Source organism: Aythya ferina, assembly GCF_964211825.1.
Source record: "Aythya ferina genome assembly, chromosome: 3".
NCBI lineage: Eukaryota > Metazoa > Chordata > Aves > Anseriformes > Anatidae > Aythya > Aythya ferina.
In genome coordinates, this window is record NC_140298.1 from 94,880,254 (window position 1) to 94,902,687 (window position 22,434).

The 22,434-nt window shown below is 45.6% G+C and overlaps 1 long non-coding RNA gene across 1 annotated transcript; it reads right to left on the reverse strand.

Annotated features, from left to right (window-relative positions):
• Positions 1-5,390: 5,390 nt before the first annotated feature.
• LOC311434665 lies at positions 5,391-6,696 on the reverse strand. Its single transcript, XR_014691631.1, has 3 exons — positions 6,603-6,696; positions 5,856-6,063; positions 5,391-5,733 (listed from the first exon to the last, which is right to left on the reverse strand). It is a non-coding gene; the product is annotated as an uncharacterized lncRNA (long non-coding RNA).
• Positions 6,697-22,434: the final 15,738 nt, after the last annotated feature.

Below are 22,434 nucleotides of genomic sequence, written 5' to 3' on the forward strand. Positions count from 1 at the left end.
ATGAGTTACTAGTCTCTATTGTCCTTTTGTGCTAAGAAATAGCAGCAATAAAAAACCCTTCCCTAAAATGAGGCCAATTCTCTATCCCCTTTGCCCAGAAGAAAAGCGACTTCATGTTGGGGTAAGTTGTTGTGTGAGAGGTCTTTGAAAAGGGGTGAGAAAGGAAAATTGTGAACTAATAAGGAGACTCATTAGCAGCACTTGGGAGAAGCTACGTGCCTCAGTGAGCAAGCAGCGGGGGACAGCAGGTTGCCAGGATTTGTATGTGCACGTATCTGACAAAATTCTTACTTGGGGCAATTGTCCCCCCTAGGGTTCAGAGAAGTATTGCCCTCTCTGATAGCAGCGATCCTGCTGGTTTACACAGATCCATGGCAAGCCAAGGTGTGGCTCGCCTACAGAAGGAAGTGAGGGCTGTTGCTCTCCCAGTTCTGCAGGGGATTACCTGGCTCCAGACTGCCATTTGATAGCCATTCAGTTTGTTGTATTTTCACTTTTATTCTGACCTTTTTTATTGAAGTCTTTTCATCTTTCTTTCTTTTTTTTTTCCCTTCCTTCCTTCCTTCCTTCCTTCCTTCCTTCCTTCCTTCCTTCCTTCCTTCCTTCCTTCCTTCCTTCCTTCCTTCCTTCCTTCCTTCCTTCCTTCCTTCCTTCCTTCTCTTCCTTCCTTCCTTCCTTCTCTTCCTTCCTTCACTCTCTCTCTCTCTCTCTTCCTAGTGCTTCTCCAAGTACTTCAGTGGTCTTGTATACTGGTTGGCTTAATTTCAGTTCCTTGGGACAAACAGGCTTTATTTTACAACTCTCCCAACAACGCCCAGAGCCTGTATGAAATCTGTAAGAGAGGTAATCCCATTGCCTCCTTTGCTAGAGAAATTAACGTCAGGAGCAGCTTCATGGATCGTTCTTGGCAGGCTGCTTTATTCAGCCTCAGGTGGACACAGTCAGGTTTCTCTGAACTCAGCTTCAGAGGGGAATAGATGAAGTCTGCTCTCACCATGGTGCCACAGTTCACATCTCTTTCTGGCTGGGCAACCCACATCAGGCTTTGTGTCATTCACCATTGCTCTGTTAAACACCATTAAGGTATAAACACAGGAGAATTTGTTATCAAACACATCCTTCTTATAGAGAGGATTGATTTCTGAGAGCTGGTTGTACCCATGTGAATATCTGGATATTCACAGCACAGGTACAAGTTCTGTGCAGGACTGCTGGTGGGGTTGTGATGGATCACCCCACTCTGCAGGGTATCAGCTTCATATAGTCACATCATAATTTAAATGTGGGAGAAAGGTCGTGACCGAAAACTTAATGTCTTCGACTATCAAACTGCCATCCTTCAGCCACTGCCGGATTGGTCTGGGTACAGAGGCAAGAACATCAGTGTTGAAAATCAGTGTTTCTCTTTCTAGACGCTGTCCTTCTATGTGCTCTTCAAGAAAAAATACTTTTATGTGAGCTTTAAGGCTCTCAGACAATGAAATGTAAAATATAGATTAGGTTATGCCGACCTCAGGGAGAATTCCCCAAAGTTATTATTCAAAAGAAGCGAGAGCAAGGTCACACTGCAGATACTCCCTCCTTAGCACTGATCAGGCAGAAAGCTCTCTGTTTTTTCTAAAGAAACACCCCATTTGTTTGCAGCGCAAGCAGGCAGCATCACGTTTTGAGATACTTACAAAAGGCCATAAAGCACAGATACCCAGGGGTTGGGGTGAGTGTGGAGGAGGTGAGTGCTGCTCCAGTGGAGACAGGAATATTCAGTTAGAAATTAGCAGTAAGGAGCACTCTGGGGTGCAGAGATGGAGAGAAAAATAATGGAGAGAAGCAGTTTTTAGCATCGATACAGTTTAAGTAGTTTGTAAAGTTCAGAGTTCAAAATGCATTTAAATTAACACTAGGAAAAATAATTATTAAAAAAAAAAAAGCAGGGCAAGTTCTGCGTTAGGGACTTTCTCCCTCCCCCAGCCATATTTCCCTAGCGCCCTTAGAGAAACAGAGATGCGATTACAGAGCACGAAGAGGCTGGGGCAAAACAAGAAGGGCACAAAGAAGGAAAGATTCAAGTACTGCAGGTGACAGGAGCAGGCTGGGGTGCAACAACCCAGTGGTACTCTCCATATGCAGCCTCTGATTGCTGCTGGAAAGTATCTACCCACCCCTCCGACCAAGTTAAACGCAAATACTACAGAGGCACCAGCAAGCAGAAAGCCTGCAGAGCTGCTGAGAGCCAGGCCTGGCAGTGTGCTGGAGTTAATTAGCACTGACATACTTCTCCTCTCAGTTTTGCTGGCTGAGGACGCCAACTACATTTATTCTTCAGGTTTTGTTTAAATTGTTTAGAGGGGGTTGTACAAGCAGCAGGTAGGTGTAACTACGAAGCATTCCTCTATTGATTGCTGAGCTACCAATTCTGGTTACCTAGTCACAGGCCTCACATCTACAAAGCTTTTGTGGGTCTGAAGTAACTGGTGTGGAATAATATGAACGTGTTATTCCTATAAAGCTCTACCTAAGAGTTGCGATGAATTACCAGGCTGTAACGCACAGCCTCAGTGGCACACGCTGGCGGCACGGCGTTTAACACATTCGGTGTTCCTGCAGCACTATAAATAGCAGCCACTTCGAGCAAGAGCTGCAGCATCCCTCCACCCCCACCCCCAAACAAATCGCTGACGATAACGTCACCTTTTATTTGAACACAATGAGCTGTAATCACATGAGGTATTACTCTGATTTAATCCTATTTGCTTCAGTTTGGTTTGCAAGGAGTGGCCAGTAATAGGCGGTTGCGTTGTATCCTACGGTTTCTTATTTCACACCAACTCTCGAGGGCTGACACCCATCATCTTCTTTGGCCAGAAGAACAAAGTAATAGGTTCTGGCAGGTGAGGAGGAGCCAGTGGCTGGGATGGGTTTCTTCCTTTTTCCTTTATTTTCCCTTTTTTTCTTTTTTTTTTTACCCTTCCTGATTGCTGGACTCGCTATCACAACTGATGGTTAGATTTTGAGCACCGACTACTTTTTCAGGTTTTCATTATTCTCGCTAGGCTCAATAACAGGTATGAACCTCTCGCAGCAAATTTCACTTCTCCAGCCACTGTGAAGCGAGCAAGTAGAGACACGAATTCAGGCCTGTGTTTATTTTTTTCTGAATCAACACCATAATTTAGCTAAATACCACTCCACTGTGTTTGAGCGCAAGTTTGGTGCTCTGTTTCCCATGCCCAGCAAGCTGCTGGATTTGGCATTAAAATGAAAAGGCAGGTACCAGAAGCAGGTAAATCACCCTGCCTTTCAGACCTGTCAGAGAAGGTTTTCAGGAGGCATTACACCACACCGTCATTGCGTGCTCTTTATCTTCTGGACGAGGAGGGACCACCAGCTCCCCATGGGCTCCAAGCCAGCACTCAGCATCACCCAGGGCAGAAGAAGACATCAGCTCCTCTGGCGAGCTGGCTCAGGGCAGGGATGGGGCAGGATCATGTCCATGCCCTTGCAGGAGTGAGGAACATCGCTCATATCAGGACCATCTTCACGTCCCACCGCGTTGGTGCTGATCAGTGGAGAATGTTGTATTTATTGAGCGATGGGAATGTTGTATTTACTGAGCTGCTAGCACTGGGGCTAAAGCAGATTCGACGACAATGAAAAATATTTTAACTGGCTCTTAATTTTTATTTTACTTTTTGGTGTGTGGTTGCTAATTTCCTTCTTCCTCTCATCATAGCTGGAAGGGAAGTTTAATGCCTTTCGAGTAATCACATGGGGTCTTATCTACAATTGCAGAAGCACATACAATTCCACATTTGGTATTCATAAAGGGAAGTTTCAAAGTTGATTCTACTCTTCACTAATTTCCTATAATAGTTATTTAGCTCATATAGTGCATGTTAATTAGGCTGCTGTACTTTAATGACTTTTGCCATAGGATATTTTTTTTTTCACATTATAAAATACCACGTTAGAAAAGTGTTATTGATCTTCAGTAAAAAGAACAATGAAATTTCTGATGTTTCTCCTTAGACAAAGAGGAACAGGTAGACTATGAAAGTGGCTTATTTTATGAATCAGACTCTGGATAAAGGAAATATAACCAGAACCTATTCAGAATGCCTAATAGAAAAATTGTAGCGAGCAGCTGCACCAGGTAAAATATTCCTTCTGCCTCTAATTATGTCACAGCAACAATTGCAGTTAAAAGCAGACATTTGAATCCAGTGAGAGATTAGGTGTTATACAGCAGTGCAATGAGAAGCACAATTGTCTTTAGAGCTAAATGCCTTGCTGAAGAGACATCCTGCTGCATACCTAAGGGCAAATTAGCAATTTAGGACATATATACAACAGTTCAATCTTATAGTTGCGAGATACAGTTGGAAAAAAAAAAAAAAAAAAAAACAGTTAATGTTTTAAAAATAAATAAAATAGAAAAATAACTGCCTTTACTGTTGATAACAAAATGGCAGAGCTTGCATGTCCAGGTGACAGCCTCTATTAACCAACTACCCAGTTCTGTAAACCCTGAGTTACAATTGTCAGAAATGATTGTTTTCAGAAGAATTCAGGTCAAGCAAACAGACATCATGCGGTAGACTGGGAAGTTTACGAAGGCACCTCAAAAGCTCTGCAGGCCAACAGAAAATAAATGGAAAGCAGAACGTGCTGGAGGGGGACCCCAGCATGCCTTTCATGAACTCCTAAAGGCAAGGAACCTATACCCATCATCAGCCTTTCTATGAGAGACAAGTTTTCTTTAGGTACCAATGCACTCAGTAAGCACTGCTTTGGATTTGAAGTACTGAAATTAATTTGATTATGTGAAGAGATGACTGCAAACACTTGAAAATATGTCTACCAGAGAAAGGTCTGATGTTTCTCTTGGATTCAAAACTAAAATACAGATTTCTCCCAAGCCTGAAGTTGCACCAGAAGAGGTTCAGGTTGGAAATTAGGCGTAATTTCTTCTCAGAAAGAGCAGTCAGGCATTGGAATGGGTTGCCCAGGGAGGTGGTGGAGTCACTGTCCCTGACGGTATATAAGGAAATATTGGATGTGGTGCTTAGGGACATGGTTTAGTGGATGATACTGGTGGTAGGGGGACTGTTGGACTAGATGACCGTGGAGGTCTTTTCCAACCTTAATGACTCTGATTCTATGATATCAGGGATGCTGAGTATACCTGGTCTTGCCCATTTGTGGGAACCCTCACGTGGGAACACCATCAGCCAGAGGTGACGGTGGATACTGCTCAGTGTTCACTATGGTGTACCACTGTTTAATTAATTTACCTCATATGTAAACACTGACTTCAAGCCTGAACATCTTATTCAAGCTTTTCATCATTTATTTATATTTTCAGTTTACAGATGCCCCACAGACCTCATAGACAAGGCTGAAAGCAACACCTTGGCCTCCTTCCTGGCATGTGCTCCTTGCATCCACACAGTTGGCAAGAGATAGTAATTTTGCTGCTACACATCCACCCTGTCAGCATGAGGTGCTGAGCAATCTTGGAAGGAGCTGTGCTCACTTACCTGATGTTGGCTGTTTGTATCATCAGAGGAATGTCTCGCTGGGACAGCAAGACCTCCCAGCCCAGACCTCCTAAAAGCATCTCTTGGCCTGAGCATGGTGATGGGCTCTGTGGAAACAGCATGGGCAGGAAGGCAAGGTACAAACACAGCCCAGCCATCTCCATACAGGTGTCTTTCCACTTGTGGCCCTTGTTGCCTGTGTGAGGAGAAAATTAAAATCCGTTAGCTTGCTTGAAGGCACCAACATTTCATAAACTCCTGGAGCTACTGGTACTCTTGCACAGGTTTGAACCTTTGGACAAGACCACGTGAACTCACATTCATTTTAGTGGGCTCAATTCTTTGAAGTCTTTCACATGTCGTCAGGTTTGAGCCTGGAGTCATACAGACATGGTTTACTCAGTGTTGGGCCCACTGCAGATCTGGTTGGTTTGTGCAGTTTCTCTCTGCCTTCCTCCCTGTACTTCTCCTACAAGATCCTTGTGAGACTCTACTCAACAGCCTGAATTAACCTTGGGGCTGGAAGCTGAAAAGGCAGAAAGGTGAGAGGTTATAGCAGCTGTAAGTGAGGCCAGAAATGGAAGTATTTTACATTTTATAGTTTCTGGAGAAACACAGTAAACACTGAAAGAGTGGCTTCTCCCCTCACCCACAATACCCAAATGCTGAAGGTTTCTTATCTCCATTTGCTTCCCTGCTCATCTTCCTCAGTTGAAGTTCCCTCAGACTGAACACAAAACTCCTTTCTTCGCATTTTGAAACCTCTTTGAAGCAATGGGAGCCTTTTCTCCTTCTGTCATCATGAATGATGAGAAGAGCTGATAATCTCTATTGCTATCTGGCCCAGCACTTCCTTTTGTGAGATCTAGTTTCTACTTGCTTACAACCTCACCAGACTCTGGCTGTCAGGATCATGTTTTTTACCTCATGAGCCTGACTCATATTTAGGTATTTTCAAGAAAGTGTCAACTAAAACAATCACCTGTTTCTGAGAACATTTGCCAGAAAATACAGCCTGCAATACATTGAAAAGACGCAGGCAATCTTGCTAACAAGATCACTTACTTTGGAAAAAGTCCTTTTAGCAGAGAGGGTAGCTTAATATTAGCTTGGCAATGTGCCTTTTGCTGCCACAGCCACAAAATTTGGTCAAGATCCCTCTGAAAAAAATAGAAAAGTAAAAAATCAGCTCACGTATATTCAGCAGCACATAATATTTAGTACCTTAAAACCCACCAAATGCTCCTTGAGCATAAGCCATCAGTGTGCCCTTGTCACTAAGAAGGCCAATGGTACTGTGGGCTGCATTAGGCAAGGTATCACCAAGGGGCTGAGGGAGGTGATCCTTCCCCTCTACTCAGCACTGGTGGGGCCACACCTGGAGTGCTGGCTCTGTTTCTGGGCTTCCCAGTTTGAGAGAGACCTGGATGTACTGGAGAGAGTCCAACAAAGAGCTTCCAATACAACAGGGACTGGAGTACCTCTCCTGTGAGGAGAGGCTGGGAGAGCTGGGACTGTTCACCCTGGAGGAGACTCAAGGGATCTCACCAAGGTCTCTAAATACCAGAAGGGAGGGTGCAAGAGGACAGAGCCAGACTCTTTTCCATGGTGTCCAGTGCCAGGACAAAGAAACGGGCACAAACTGGGACACAGGAGGTGCCACCTGAACATCAGGAAGCACGTCTTTACTGTGCAGGTGACTGAGCACTGGCACAGGCTGCCCAGAGGGGCTGTGGAGTCTCCCTGAGGAGACTCCACTCAAAAGCTGCCTGGACATGGACCTGGGCAGCCTGCTCTGGGTGGCCCTGCTTGGGCGGGTGTTGGGCCAGATGCCTCCAGAGGTCCCTTTCCACCTCAGCCATCCTGTGAGTCTGTGACACCACCTCTTCCTTCCCAGGAAAGGGGACAACTTGGGTGTGCTTGTAGCTCCCCACAGAACAAGGTTTCCAGCAGCAGGAGATGTCCTGCAACACGTCCAAGGGCCTGGAGCAGGCCTCAGCGGGCTCCTGCAGCCGGGACCTGCTCTCTGCTGGGGAACGTGGAGTGTCCCACAGCACCGCACTGGGAGCAGAGGAGACCTTGGGATGTGCTCCTTGCAAAACACTTTGCTCATTAACCAGACGAAGCAAAAGTGAAAGTCCTCTCAGATATGTCACAACGTAGCAGGGAACTTTCTCTATTTAGGGAACGAAGGCACGTGACCTGCTGCCTGGCGTGGCTGCACAGCCTGTGATCTGTGACACCGAGCAGCAAATGGGGAATCACAGTACATTTCCTCAGCCTCATTCCATATTGTAGCATCTCAACCAAAGAAAAAAGAAAAAAGAAATGGGTTATTTTTGATTTTTGTGACCTTACAGGTCACATCTGTGTTGCTTGTTTTGAGGCAGATTTTGTTACCCATGCAAGTGACTTTGTGCTGTTTAAACAGCAGCTACAAGCTGCTGTGTTTCAAGTGGTAAATCCTGGTTGCATCCTGAGCTTTAAAGGACTCCACACTTATCTCACGAGCTGTGTAGCAGTTCAGCAGCTTATCTTGTCAGTCCTCTTACTGGAGGGAAAAAAGAAAAGGCCCCCAGCTCATTCCTAGAAGGAACCTAGCATCCCCTGTGCGATGAGAGCAGATGTATTCACAGGCAGACAGAGTACAAGCTGCTTAAAAGGAAAATGTGCACACAGGGATAAGGTTTCCCAGCCTACATAAATGTTGATGTATCTGTAAATGGATGTAGATCAATTATTGATTTTTCATTTCAGCTGCATCTGAGTTCTCATAGTAAGCAGAAAAAAAATCCTGTGTTCTCTGTAAATCTGGGGTTTGCTGCTTGCAAAACCTTTTACTTCTTTCCAGCACAACAAATCATTTCTCTAATTTCAAAATGACTGAAAACAGCATCCCATTTTTTCTAATTGAATCTTCAAAAGCTACAGGAAGAAAGAGCAGGTGGGTCCCCCAAAATCGCAGTGGGCTTCAGCTCTTCAGGGATGACCATGGGTGCAACAAGGAAAAGCTTGCAGCTTGCCCACAGACTGTTCTCAGAACATTGGTGATGGGCTCCAGCCCCACTTCTTCTTTGCATATTCACCACCACTGCTAGCATGGCCCCAATTGCCCTTGAGAACAGCAGAAAAGGTTCAATAAATCTGTTCTTTCAAGAGTACCTCATCTGAGTGTGCTGAAGGTTGTCACCACTTCCCAAGCAGTTTAAAAGCAGAATTTTCTGAGACAATATTTAGATGCACCTACAGCATCATTAGCCTAAGGCAAGCAAATTTCACAGCAGCATCACAGTTTCTAGGGCAGAAACATGTTATTTAATTTGTTCCCCTGGCCTGATTAGTCCCACAACAGAAGCAGAGATGGCTCACTTCCAGCCAAGCACAGTGACGAGACTCTGCTTGTTCCTCAGCTGCCAAAGGATGGGAGAACTCCTTGGAGATCTTCAGAAGCCACCTGGACATGGGCCTGGGCACCCTGAGCAGGGGTTGGACCTGATGGGCTCCAGAAGTCCCTTCCCACCTCAGCCATTCTGTGATCCTGTGACTCTGTCTGTCACACAGCTCCTTCTGAAGCTGCTCCTTTGCTGTGCTGGCAAAGCAGTGTGCTCCTACCACACTCTGCTAGTTTCCACCTTAGGGAAGTTTTGGTGTGTACTGGGGGTTAAGGCAATGACTTCGTGACCCAGCATCACATCCCCCGGATCTGCCATGGGAATTTTCTCTCTTCCTCTGTATTTTCTAGTCTTCTGAATCTTTCTCCCTGCTTCCCTGAATGCCAGGTTTGTTTCAGAGCCTGGAAACCAGCATGGTTATTGATTTGGGAAAAATCCCAGGATTCAGAGTCTTCTTAGGTGCACCTCAAGTCTCTGCCCACATGGGAAGCTTTGGGAACTATTCTTCTTCCAGTGTGTACGAATGAGTCTCCACAAGGATCTATAGCAGTCCTGCAGAGCTGTGTTTGGAAAGATAACATGTTTACCTCTTACTGAAGCTCTCATCAAATGCTGAACACCAAAAAGAGTGATTACCAAGTAGAAAAACAAACACACGCCTGGCCAGTCACCTGAGGAGACTTCAGCAGCTATGGAGGCTGATGCTTACAGGAGATAAGCCTCATGCACCAGCATGGGAAGAGCAGAACTACCATGCTGGTACATGAAGCAAACGTAGCTGGTGCGAGTATGTCTGTTTATAATAGAACAGTTTTCTTTATAAGGAAAAGAAGTCCAGCCTTAATTTTCCTACCGAGTTTGTCCTCTGGCAAAACTTGCTGTCACAATTTCAAGCATGTGTTTACATAGCACAAGCTTCCCCATTGTTGGGAAGACAATGTGGTTTAACAGTGGCTTAAGTTAGAAAAATTAAAAGGCTGAAAGCTAAGTAGATTTTTTTTTCCTTGCAACTTAATACTGAAAAAAACAACAGTGAGTTTTTTCATAAGCATGTTCTTCACATTTTATGAACACACATGAAATCCACACGCAGCTACAGACATCCTTTTGCCAACCTTTCCCCCATCTTAGATTATTATAAACTGTTGGAGAGCGTTTGACAAGCAATATCAAATAATAATCAGGAGACAGGAATGTTTGGCAGGAAGGATGATCCCATCAGATCTGCAAGACAGAGAAAGAGGAGGCTGGGTGGGTGCTTTAGCTGCAGGGGAAGCTCAGGCTGAAGCACCCTCCACGATGGTGCAGGCACGGGAGCCTGAAGCAAAGAAAAGGTGGGTGGTGATGTCTTGCCAGCTGCAGGAGGAAGGAGGCCTTCTGAGAAAAAGAGAGGCCTGGCTCTCATGGCAAGGGCAGAAGCAGGCTCTGCTATGGGCAGAAAGTCATCACCTATCGGTGCAGATGTCCTTGTGGGGTCAGATCAGGGCTGCCCATGGGTGCCGGCACTGCTGCTGCTGCTGTCAGCAACACCAGGTTCTGCCAGCAGCAAGGTACACCCTTGAAAAGGAATTTGGAAAAATCAAGCTGTGGCCAGAATACATGGTAAAAGCTGTGGGAACCTCTGGCAAGCGTAGCGTGGCAAAGAGGAAGAAATGTAGAGCTTTAAGCATGCGAGCTTTTACATAAAGAAGTAGTTCAGTCATCAAAAAGAGAGAAAGTCGGAGCAGACTAACACATGCTCTGCATGCAGTAGGAGTTTAATAGCCCTGAGAAGTGAAACCCAGTTTATTGCTTTATGGGTGGTAAGCTTGGAGTTTGGCAATGTGCAACAGGCGCAGAACATCTTTATGCAACACTCTGCAAGCCGTCAACAACATGTGGCTCTCCAGCCCATCAGCCGAGGCAGGCCTTTGAAAACGAGGACATCCAGTGGCTGAACACCATAGCAGGGATTTTCATGAAGGATTTGTGTCGTAGCAGGAACACCTGACCATTTATGCCAAATTTCTGCACAGAGACCTAAAGTAGGTCGCATGGGGAGTAAAGGCTTTTACATAAACTCTCTGCACTGGGGTAAATTCCTCATAATAAAAGGCTTGTGGCTGCAGCAAGCTTTTTGGGGCAGTCTCGTATTGCCAAGAAATTGCCAAGAATATTGCTTCACCTTCCTTTCTCTGCTTCGCTATGACAACACACTTGCACTTTTATTTACATCTTTAAGAAAATAATAATAAAAACCCATCATGTTTCTAGCCTCTAAATCTCTTATTTAGCTACAGATAGTAAACATGGCTGTGAGTGTTAGAAATCCCTTAGTAAGTAACCAGTCCCTCTGGAACCAATCAGTACAGCAAGCAACCTGCACCACAGGGTGAATAATTTAGCCTTAGGTACCCCAGCTGGAATATTTACACCTAGCTCCTGCTACTGTCACATTTATAGAGCAATTGCAGCAATTAATCGCATTTCCAAATGTATGTTGTAGGAGAGAAACTAAAATATTAATAGATCAAATTCAGGCTTTGTCATGAAATTGCAGTGACTGATACCTCAGAAATATCCCAGGACAAGAAAATTGTGCCTTGTGTGAACCACAGCAGAAATAAATGAAGATATGTAAAAATTAGAGCCACTTCTAGAGAAAGCAGACCACTTTTGCACATTTACAGGCCTTGATTTTCCCTGGAGATTGGCTGTACAATATTGTGTGCAGTAACAGCTCACCTAAAAACAGATATTGCGGAATTGAAAAAACAAAACCCTCAACTTCTTCAAAAGTTGATTTGACCTAGCGTCACGTAGGACTATATTTATACGTCCCAGATAAATTCCTTGAAGATTTGTCAGGTAGCTCTTCACACAACTTGAAACTCTGAACCCACAAAGTCCAGTACTGAAGGCCCAGGGAACAAGAGAGCTCCAGACCTTGTCCCAGCGGCAGCTTTTGGCATGGCATGTGTGGTGCGGGTCAGAGGGCAGAATCATACAATCACAAAATATCCCGCGTTGGAAGGGACCCACAAGGATCATCGAGTCCAACTCCTGGCTCCGCACAGCACCACCCAAAAATTCACACCGTATGACTGAAAGCACAATCACAGTCATATGCTATATGGACTTGTGTGGTCTCCACTTTCTCTCACTTCTCTTTTTCACTTGGGCTGACCAGAGTAGTCGGTCAAGCTAGGTGCAAACTGCTGTCAGAAACTGAACCCAACACCTGTGTGGTCAGCAGAGGTGAGAGCACAGCCCCGAGGCTTGCCATCACAGCTGGGACACCTCTCACAGGGCTTCAGATCACTTAGCCATCCAAAGACTTCAGCCTAAGCCTTTCAGTTGTAGGCTGCTTGCCAAACAAAATACTCTTCTCCTTCATCTCCCCTTGCCCAGGCTTTCCTGGGCATTGCCTGAAGCAGCACAGTAGTTCAAATGAGTATGAAAAATATAAAAAAAAAGAGCTTTTTATTTCATTGACTTTGAATGCTGAATCAACATACCACGTAGTACAAGCACACTAGATCTGATTCAAGAAAAGAGGTGGAAACATTTGGTCAGCAGTTTGGGAGGGTTTAAAAAAAAAAAAAAAATGCCACCAAGTTGGCTCACTGCTAAATCAGGAAAACACTCAACTTGATGCAAACAGGGGCCCTGGAACATATGGCAAGAGGGAAGAAACTGCAGCAATGCCAGTTTTGATGAGCTCACGTTGCCATATCTTAGAGTTTAAGAATGTACAGCTTTAGCACTTGGAAACTATTTAGAGCTCAGGGGAAAAAAAAAAAAAAAAAGAGCTACAAGCATGGTGAGCACTCCCATTACTCTCTTTGAAGAAGAGCTGTAGTTTTCTAGGACTGACTTCCCGGATTACAGCACATTTTTCTTCTCTCGCTTGAGGCTTATGAAGAGCAGAATGAGAATCCCATTATGGATTTTTGCACCCTTATATTAAAAGTTCCTGTGTTACAGGCAGTATTTGGGGTGGCCATGCCTTCTGGCTAACAGCATATAAACTCTTGACATCCTTCACAGCGTAATGTGGAAGCAAAGAGCAAGAGTGAGAAATTCAGGTTATTTTCCCCATTACTGGTGCTGTTCTCTGCCTCTCTAATATCTCATATCTGTTCTGGGCCATTAGTGCCATACACAGCTACTGACTTGATTTTACTTATTGGTAAAAGTCACGTTGTTTTGGGAGCAGATGCTTAGAACAGTGTGCTAAGCAAAGTCGAGTCAAGGTTCCCAGTCAAACTGAATTGCTTGCCTTTCCTCTTTGTTCCCCTGCAAATGTAATTTTAATTACATAAACTTCGCAGAGCAGCTCATGAGGAGCAGCTAAATTACAGACAGCAGGCAGGGACAGGTGGGGAAAAGTGGCTCGGAGCTCTGAGAGGTGTTGCAACCTGTGCTGCAATGCAAGGGAATTGCCAAAGTCAGTGAATATCGCCAATAGAGGAGCTTCGGGGCTCGTTTTGTCCTACAATGGCTCCATTTGCCGAATTTTTGATGCAGAGCCCCTGCCCGCACACACGAACTTCATCCTGAAATTAGAGAGATCTTTTCAATTAGCTTACTCTTACGTCTGGATTGTTCCAGCTTTGTACAAGATATCTGCATTTCATTCAATTCGTTATGAATGCAACCACGAAGCATGTAGTTATTTCTCCAGAGGCTGACTCAGATTATATGTTGACAAATTATATATTGACAGATTACACGGTGACAAGCAATTCATCCTTCCCTTCCTTTCACCAGTCCATCAAAGACAGAAGCCCTACTGTACGCAGACTGGAAACGACAAAACAGCCACATTAGTTCCTTCTCATCTGTGTAATTTCTGCTCAAATGCCTGCTTTCAGCCGTGAGGCAAAAGGGCGAAAATATTCTCCTTCCTACTTCAAGTTAAAAAAAAGTTGTTTGCGTAAGTACCATAGGTAAAAAAACAACAGCAAATACGTATTTTGGTATTACCAATAGCACAAAATTGACATAGATACTACTACCACTAGCATAAAACTCTTATGTCTGGGGAGGCACCAAAATACACCTCCTCCCTCTGCTCTGTAAGGCATTCAAATGTTCTTTTTAGTTAAATACCTTAAAAAAAAATAAAATAGTAACTCATGCTTCATCTTCCATAGGTTGAAAAGGAAGAATTTGGATTATTATTTTTTTAAACAAGCCAGACTCTACAATATCATTTTCTCTGAACCACCCCAAGCCCATCAGCTGGATGAAAACCAGCTGTCCATAATAAGACAAAAAATATAAGGCTGAGAATTGCTGGCTGGTTCCTGCTGAGGTCTGAAACTAGCGAGGGGATGTATGCTGTGTTTTGAAGAGATTTATCTAACTTTTACCAGAGCAGCTTGCATTTTGGAGTCCTATTGAATGCAACCATCCTTACCATGCTGAGAAATAACAGATGTGCATCACGGAGCTTTGTTTTTTCCAGATCGGTGACAGTGGATTTTTTGTACAACTATTGGACTTAATGGGCTGCGAATATTGCAAAATAAACAATTTGCCTGATTGCCTAAGTGGATGTTGCTATTCCTATTTTTCTCAGGTTTCAGCGCAAATTTTGCGGAATAAATTGCAAGTGCTGAATTTATTAGCACAGAATGAAATGGTTCTGCTTAGGGTTTTGTGTTTGTTTGTTTGTTTTTTTGAGTTCAATCCTGCATGCCCTCCCCCATCCATCCACAACACAGCACAGGAGTCAACATCTCCACTTGCATTTAATCTGCAAAGTCTGGGAGATTTAATGGATAACTCCCATGGACATTCCCATAAAGTGAGAATGACCACCTCTGTGGCCTGGCAGCATCAGGTTTCTCTGACTTTCAGAGCCGCCTGTTTTGTCAATAGCGTTGTCACATGCAAGCAGGAGACTTTCTGCTCTGGATAGCAAACAGCATCTGGTGAAGAGGAAAAGCACAGAGAGCTGATGGGGCTCCCCACGAAGACAGGCAGTGAACCTCACAGCCCCAACACAAACGCATGGTGTCATATCTGGAAAGCAGCCTCACTCTCCTTCAGCCTCTTGTGCTCATATTTTCCTAAGTGGAAAGTGGCAGAGCATCTTCAGCGCTCCCCAGGGAACTGCTGCCTCACCCTGAAGGAGATGGGAAGGCTTTTCCTGCCTGGTGCACCACACTGCAAATCACAGGGCTGCACCACAGGATCAGGTGTGCCAAGAGGATGCATTTAGGTACCCCAGGTGCCAAGCAATGACGCTCTTGGAAGGCATTTGAGGAATGCTTCCCCCTAGCAAATCCTCCTCCTATTTAACAGTAACAAGAAGTGATGGAGAAACAGACTGGTGTGATACCTGATTAGAGCTCAGAAGATGATTTCTAGTCTTGTATGTAACTACATATCCAGAAAGGAACATGCCACAGCCACCAGACCTCCAAAAAACTGGTCTGGTACTGCTCTTGTGGGGAGATCAGCTTGGCTAGCACCACTCCAAGCCATCTCATCCCCACTAAATAAAATAGCATAGAGGAAAAAGTATTTTTAAAAAGCTGCAAAAAGGCATCCGAGCTCCCAGTATGATGCTGGCGATGCTCGGCTCAGCCTCCCTGCCTCCCCCACAGCTCCAGCTCCTCTTCAGCCTACACACACAGGCTTCAGGAGGAGAAGAAAAAAAAAGTCCCATTTTCAAAGACTAAATCAGACGTTCTGAGTCTGAGCTTGAGCTTGGCATCTGCACTCAGGAACACAACCACCTATTTCACGCTGAACGTCAAACCGGCTAGCCAAAGTGTGAAGAAAACTAATTTAGCAGCCTGGAAAAGTAAGAGCAAACACTCAGAGATAGCAAACATACCCTGGCTTTTGAGAACATCAACAGCATCCTGATTATTTTGGGATACATTATGCAGCAGGCAGCTGAGCCTCTGAACTGAGAAGCTTTGACCTCCTCTAGGAGCTCTCTGCAGAAGGGAAATGCCACTTGATACACATTTGTAAAATTACCCATGCTGTGGAACAGGGAACGTTTTCAACACGGGAGCTAAGGCAGCACCCTGAAAATGAGGGAATTTAAAAGAAAAGCAACTGTGCTCAATGCAAAAAGAGGTAGAATACACACTAGGGCACCCTGCAAAGGTTTTTCCTTCACATGGCATTGTGTTGCCGTACTGCACCAGGAGCTGCAAGAAGAGGGGTTGCAATACAAGGGAGAGGCAGAGAGCAAGAGGGAGGAACAAGGATGGTAAAGGTGATGGCACCACAAGGGTTAATCGGCATTTGGGTTCCCCAGAGAGGCTGGAAACGCCAGGAGGCTTTGGGCAGAAAGGAGGTAAAATATCTCACTCTGTGCCACGGGGAGAGCTGGCACCGCTAATAGCTCCATTAGCATTTTGGATGGCAGACCAAAAAAAACAGCGTTATTTTTAATCTCACGGCTGGGGATTAGCCTGATGTTTCTCCGATTTTTAAGATCGCCCATGCTTGTGGTTTGGCATCTATCTTGAGAGGAAAAAACAACTCACAAGCTGCACGCCAGGGTGCTCACAAGGGGGTTGTTAGGAGGAAATGACGTGGACTTCCATTTGCCTAATTGCTCGAGGGAGCTGCAGAACCAAACCCTGACAAACTTTGGGAGGAAGCGGGACACCAGCTGCCAGCTCTCCTGAACTGCTCGAGCAGAAGGCAGACACCCAGGCCCTGCTGACCCAGGAGGCCCTTCTTGCAGGCCCTGGGGGCAGTGGCTGGAAGGACAGAGGATCAGAGTCACGAGGTGGGCTTCATGAGGCGTTAGAGGCACCAGCCTCCCTTCTCATCCTCCTCATAGCTGTGCTCACACAGCGGCGCAGTCATCTTCCTGCTGTCGTAATCCTTGCCAAATTCTGCTGCCTGGAAACTGGAGTATGACAGCCTTTAAAAATAAAAATAAAATCACCTTTAAGCTTAGGTAAGTAGGCCATAGCTGAGGCTGCAGGGAGAAGGCAGCCCACGGGGCAGAGCTTCTCCATCACATGGGTCACTGCAATGGGCTGGCAGCCCCTCTCTGTTCAGAGCAGGAATTAAAAGCCTGGTGGGACAAATGGGTGTCTTATCCCATACAAGCTCAGCATCTCAGTGGGTTTTAACTACCAAAAGCCATGAAGAACGTAAAGCAGAGTGTCGGGCACAGCACAGCACCAAAAGCACGGTCTGTCATATACTTGTTTTTTCCTCAGAAAATCCTCTGTGCCGTAAGTGCCATAATTTAGAGGAAATTATACTGGTTTTAATGTTAAATGCAAAATATAGCTGTCTTAAACAGCTGACACAAATGCTTAATGCACAGCACATGACTTCTTCCACAGAACTCTTGATACAGATTGCAATCAAGATGCTCTGGCATTTTGCACTGGAAGTTTTGATAACACTGAATGATGAAGTATGAAGTAAAACTCAGCAGCAGACCCAGCCCAAGGTGTTCTCAAGCAACCTCTTCCCTGAGCCTCTCCTGTTAGGCAGGCCAAAGCTTCAAGCCCTTGGTAATGAAAAGCAGGGTACTGCATCCAACAGCAGGGGAAACACACTGGTGCAGCTCTCCAGACGGGGCGACTCCTGGAAATGGCATTTGGTAGAGACTGAGGACACTGCCTTTGTTAGGCACCAGCATCTTTCTGAGAACATTAAAATTTAACATCTTCTAAAGGTCATTACAAATCCAAGTCCCTTATTAGGACTCCTAGAATAAAGCAATTTCTTAATGTTTCCGCTTTTTGCCTCTTCTAAAAGTATTTACCCTCCAAATAGCTGCGGGGAAAGCAGGTTTCAGAAAACATTCCTTTCCCCAGCTCATTAGGCTGGAAGAAAAGAGTCAGTGACAAGGCCTGCGCAGCAACGTGAGCCTTATTTCCTCATGTATTCCTCCCCTCCTTGAAGCAAAAAATCATTTGTGCTATGAAAACACAGGTCAATGAGGCTGCTCGCCTCCCAACAATGCAATGGCCCTTACCAAAGAGGGGAGCTCAGAAGGCTGCCCAGGTGATGAACTGGCTCGTGACCATCCAGGTAACATCACAACCTTGTACCACAGGGCCCCTAGCTCCTTGCTGTAATGAGGTCACCAACGTATTCATCCTACAGCTTCAGAGCCACGCAGAGTATTTTATCCTTCCTGGTACAAAAAAAAAAAGACAGGGATCTCCCAGAAAGAGTTCAGCGGAGGGCCACAAAGATGATATGGGGCCTGGAGCATCTTTCCTATGAGGAAAGGCTGAGAGACCTGGGTCTGTTCAGCCTGGAGAAGACAGAGGGGATCCCATCAACGTGTATAAATACCTGAGGTGTGGGAGGCAGAGGGATTTGGCCAAGCTCTTTTCAGGGGTTTGTGGGAACAGGACAAGGGGCAATGGCCACAAGATGGAGCACAGGAAGTTCCGCACCAACATGTGAAAGAACTTCTTCATGGTGAGGGTGACAGAGCACTGGGACAGGCTGCCCAGGGAGGCTGTGGAGTCTCCTTCTCTGGAGATATTCAAGGCCCATCTGGACGCCTACCTGGGCAGCCTGCTCTAGGGAACCTGCTCTGGCAGGGATTGGACCCGATGACCTCTCGAGGTCCCTTCCAACCCCTACAATTCCGTGATTCCCTGTCAAGCCAGGGAGATCTGATGCCCCGCTCAGGTCACCCCTTAACAGCACAAGCAAGCTGAGGTCTCAGGCTCGCTGGAAACCTGGAGCTGCTGCTTCATGCATGAGCCCCTGGGACTTCTCTGCAGCATTTCATTCTCTGCCTCGATTTTCTGAACACCCAAACCCAGATCTCAGCTGTCAGCACCACTCTGGCACAATACTAATGCTCTGAGAAGTCACTTTAATGCACCACTTTAGTGTTTATCTAAATTTCAGACAGACTAATTGTCTAACTTCCAGCCTGAGAGGTCTGAAAGCACAGAAAAGCACGCCAACATAGGTAACTATGGGAAATGTATTTTGCAGAGAGCTGCCTGGCTGGAGCACAGCCGTGGGAGAGAAAAGCAGAGAGCTCACCGAGTGTTGTGAAGAGCTGTAAGAAGGGAAAGTGCCTCACGTGGGGAAAAAGGACTTAGGAAATTTAAGGAACAGAGCAGCATGAGGACATGGCTCCAACTTCTTCCCCTCAGAGAGGTCAGTACCTCAAAGAGAGGTAACGCAGCTCCCCTGCTGTGTCTCAGCAGCTTCCCCCCGTCCTGAAGGAAGGCTCCTTCCCTCTCCCCGAGGCAAGCAGCAGCTTGCTCCTCCTTGTTCCTGCCCGCACACCTATTTCCCTGCTTCTGCAGGCTCTGGCAAGCACCATCTCCTTTCCTGCAGGCTCCAGCATCCTGCAAAGAGTCAGGGATAGGGACAGGAGAAGTGGCAAAGAGCTCCATCTCCCACCTGCAGTTCTATAGGATGGCTATGTAAGCATTTCCAGAGCCATGCAGCCCTCTCCCTGAGGGAGTGCCTTTTTTAGGTCTGTCCCCAGGGAGGGGAATAGGCAACTTATCTGTAAACAGGACTCACAAAACATACTGTGCTGAGCGCTTCCTCTGGTGCCTCCCACAGCAAGCACACCATTTGGGGCTTAATCTACAAAGATGATGCTCGTGACTTTTAGTTTCATGTTTAAAGCAGGGATTTCAGTCTTTGATCTCAAGGGGGGGAAAAAAGGAAGAAGGCTTCCCCACTATCCTGACCTGAATATTTTCTTCTTCTAAATCTGAAGGACTTCTGGATGCTGAAACCTTGAAAAATTGTGCCATTTTCTAAATGTTAGATGCTTCATTTCTGGAAAGCTGACAGCCTCATGCTATATTTTATTTGACAGTCCTGGCCATTCTGAGCTTTGCTTTAATGCTGTGTTTGTCTAGGACCACATTGTTGAGGGAGTTGAGGAAGGCTGGATGTACATGACCTTTAGCCACCAGATCCGAGGACATTCCCGGGATGTGCTGTTTTACAGAGACCAATTTTTGCTGCTCTACCTGGTTCCAGGCTGAGATTTAGGCTTTGTACACTCATCTGCAGGAGCAGTCTTCTCAAGGCTTTTGGGATTAACACGCTCCTTTGCGTAGCTGCAAAGGTTTTTTCTCTTGTTGCTTTGAATCCCATTTTACCACAAATTATATCAATTTTCTGAAAAACCTGCAACTCCAAGTCAAAAGTGTGTCCCTGCCTGAGTCAGCAAATCAGATGGGAAATAGCTTGGGGGCTAGAGAAGAATTGTTCATACGAACTTTACTGGGGGGGGAAAACACCGTATATTCAGGCTGTAAAGAACAAGAAGGCAGGCTATTTCTCTCATTGCTGGTGAACCAGGAGAATAAGCTACTCCTTTATCTGCCTGGCAGGACTAAGCATGCCACAAGCAACTACAGAAAAAAACAGACCTGACTCCTCTGGTGGTGATACGGGTTGCAAGCACAGCAGGGACCTCAGCAGCTCTATGGGAGGAGGGAGACCTCTGGTCAACAGTGGAGGTTGCTGCAGGGGAGATTGGAGGCCATCTAACCACAGCCTCTCATTGCCCTCCCAAACACCTTGGTGGTCTTGTGGAAAGGGCAGATAGCCAAGGCAAAGCCAGTTCACTTTATCTTTTCTTTTTCTCCCTTCAGTGAAGGAAAAAAAAAGTCAGCCACATTTTCTTGCAGTACACGCTCCAAGGTGCTCTCTTTCTCTGCAACCCAGCAGTATTTTGCACCACACTAAATCCTGGCACAGACATTATAGACATTATCCTGAGCTTTCAGAGGGCAGGTCTGAGATTTACATCGCATGAAAGGAAGCCTTTTCCTTCCAATGAGACTATCCCATGGCTACCAGAGATCTGAAAAAATCCCCAGGTACAATGGCAGTTGTGCAGCACATTAGCAGCACCTCAAACACTCATCCTTGGGACAGCAACAACTGAGACTACACACAGGGCTCTGCGTTTGCTGAACCATCCAAATTCTTCCAGAAGGACCATGCCAAATCCTAAATCCCTTCCTGGCTTTAGGATAGGACTTAACCTAGAGTTTGAACATTTGTGGTCCCTGGAAGAGCTCGGCTCCCTGAGCTTTACACCCCCTCTGAGCAAGGTCTCTTAAGAAAGAAGACTCCACCTCAAACTTGTGTTTTCTCCTCCTACCATAAGGTCTGTTACAAGATCAAGCACCCTTATTTTAAAATAGGGCAGCAAGCAGGCTGAGCTTTCTGCTTGGGCTCAACCACTAACAGGACAGAAGGCAAACGTTGTAAATACTATGAAACACTGGCAGGATGTGGAAAGTGGGTTTTATGCATGAAGTGGACAGTTTAAGAAGCCTCCTTCATTTGTGGTCTTTTCCACAACAACGGGGCTTTCCTTTTGCAACTTTTTTTTTTTTTATTCCTCTCCATTTACTTTTGCCAGAAGTGAACTTGAAACTTGCTCCTGACATGGAGGAAAAAGCAGTTTTGCTGCTGGGATGAAAGGCGAAAGGCTGCTGAGAAACTCCAGAAGCACTTGGAGCTGCAGTGTCCTTCTCTTCCTTAGAAACGTCACACTCAGGATGCTTCCACTTTCCATCAAAGCAGTCGCTTACCTGATGAGGACCTTAGGTTGTCTCCTCCTCCAAGCTGCCCTCAGTCAGGCTCAGCTCTCCACCTGGGAGCTCAGAGCCACAGGCAGGAACACAAAACAGGTCAAACACACAACAGGAGAGCACAGGACTCACCAGGAAGAGAGATGTGACAACCAGACTGGGGAGCAGGTAACAAGCAACAACATTTTCCATGGATCCAGCAGAAGAAGGAAGATGATATGCCCCAGGCAGATACTCCAGTAACACGGTATTGTTAGTTACGTTAAATGCTAAGAATATGCAGAGCTAAGAACTACTCTTTACTAGCCTAACTGCAAACAGCATGGAAGGTAAGAGACTAAGAAAACATCAACATCAGCATGTTAGTTCAGATTCAGAGGGTAAGCTTTCTACTTACCTCCATGCAAACTTTGATTTGCACCATGAAGCAGTGTCAAACCACAAAAAGAGGAAGACACATTCCAAGAGCGCACCTGTCTGAGCTGGGCAACCAGTCCACAGGAACAGATCAAAGCAAGTCTGAAGTGGAACAAAAACCCTCGTCTAAAGTGACTGTAGCACCCGACTACCTTGCTGTAAAAGGACTTGCTTGTCTGCAGTATTTTCAAATATACAAATTGTTCAGGAGAAAAGAGTGAAAGTACATAAGCTTTTTACCGGAGATGGGTCTATGCCCTTTGAAGTCAGAGAAAGCGAGATCTCCATAGAGGTTCTGTAAAGATGGATTAAATGCCATTTAAGATTAAGTCAAATTCGCCCTCCACACAGCTCTGCCATCAGCACAGGAAGAGTTCTCCTACTTCAATTAGCCCTGCAACTAACAGGCTTACCAGTTAAAACAACCATTTATCTTCAATCTCCTGGGGCTGCGGTGCTGTCATCTACAGCTGTGCAAAGTGTTGGCTTAACAGCTGTGTCCTTTAAGGCTCAAGTCCAAAAAAAGGCTTTGTTATGGCATTCTTGTTTCTTGTATAA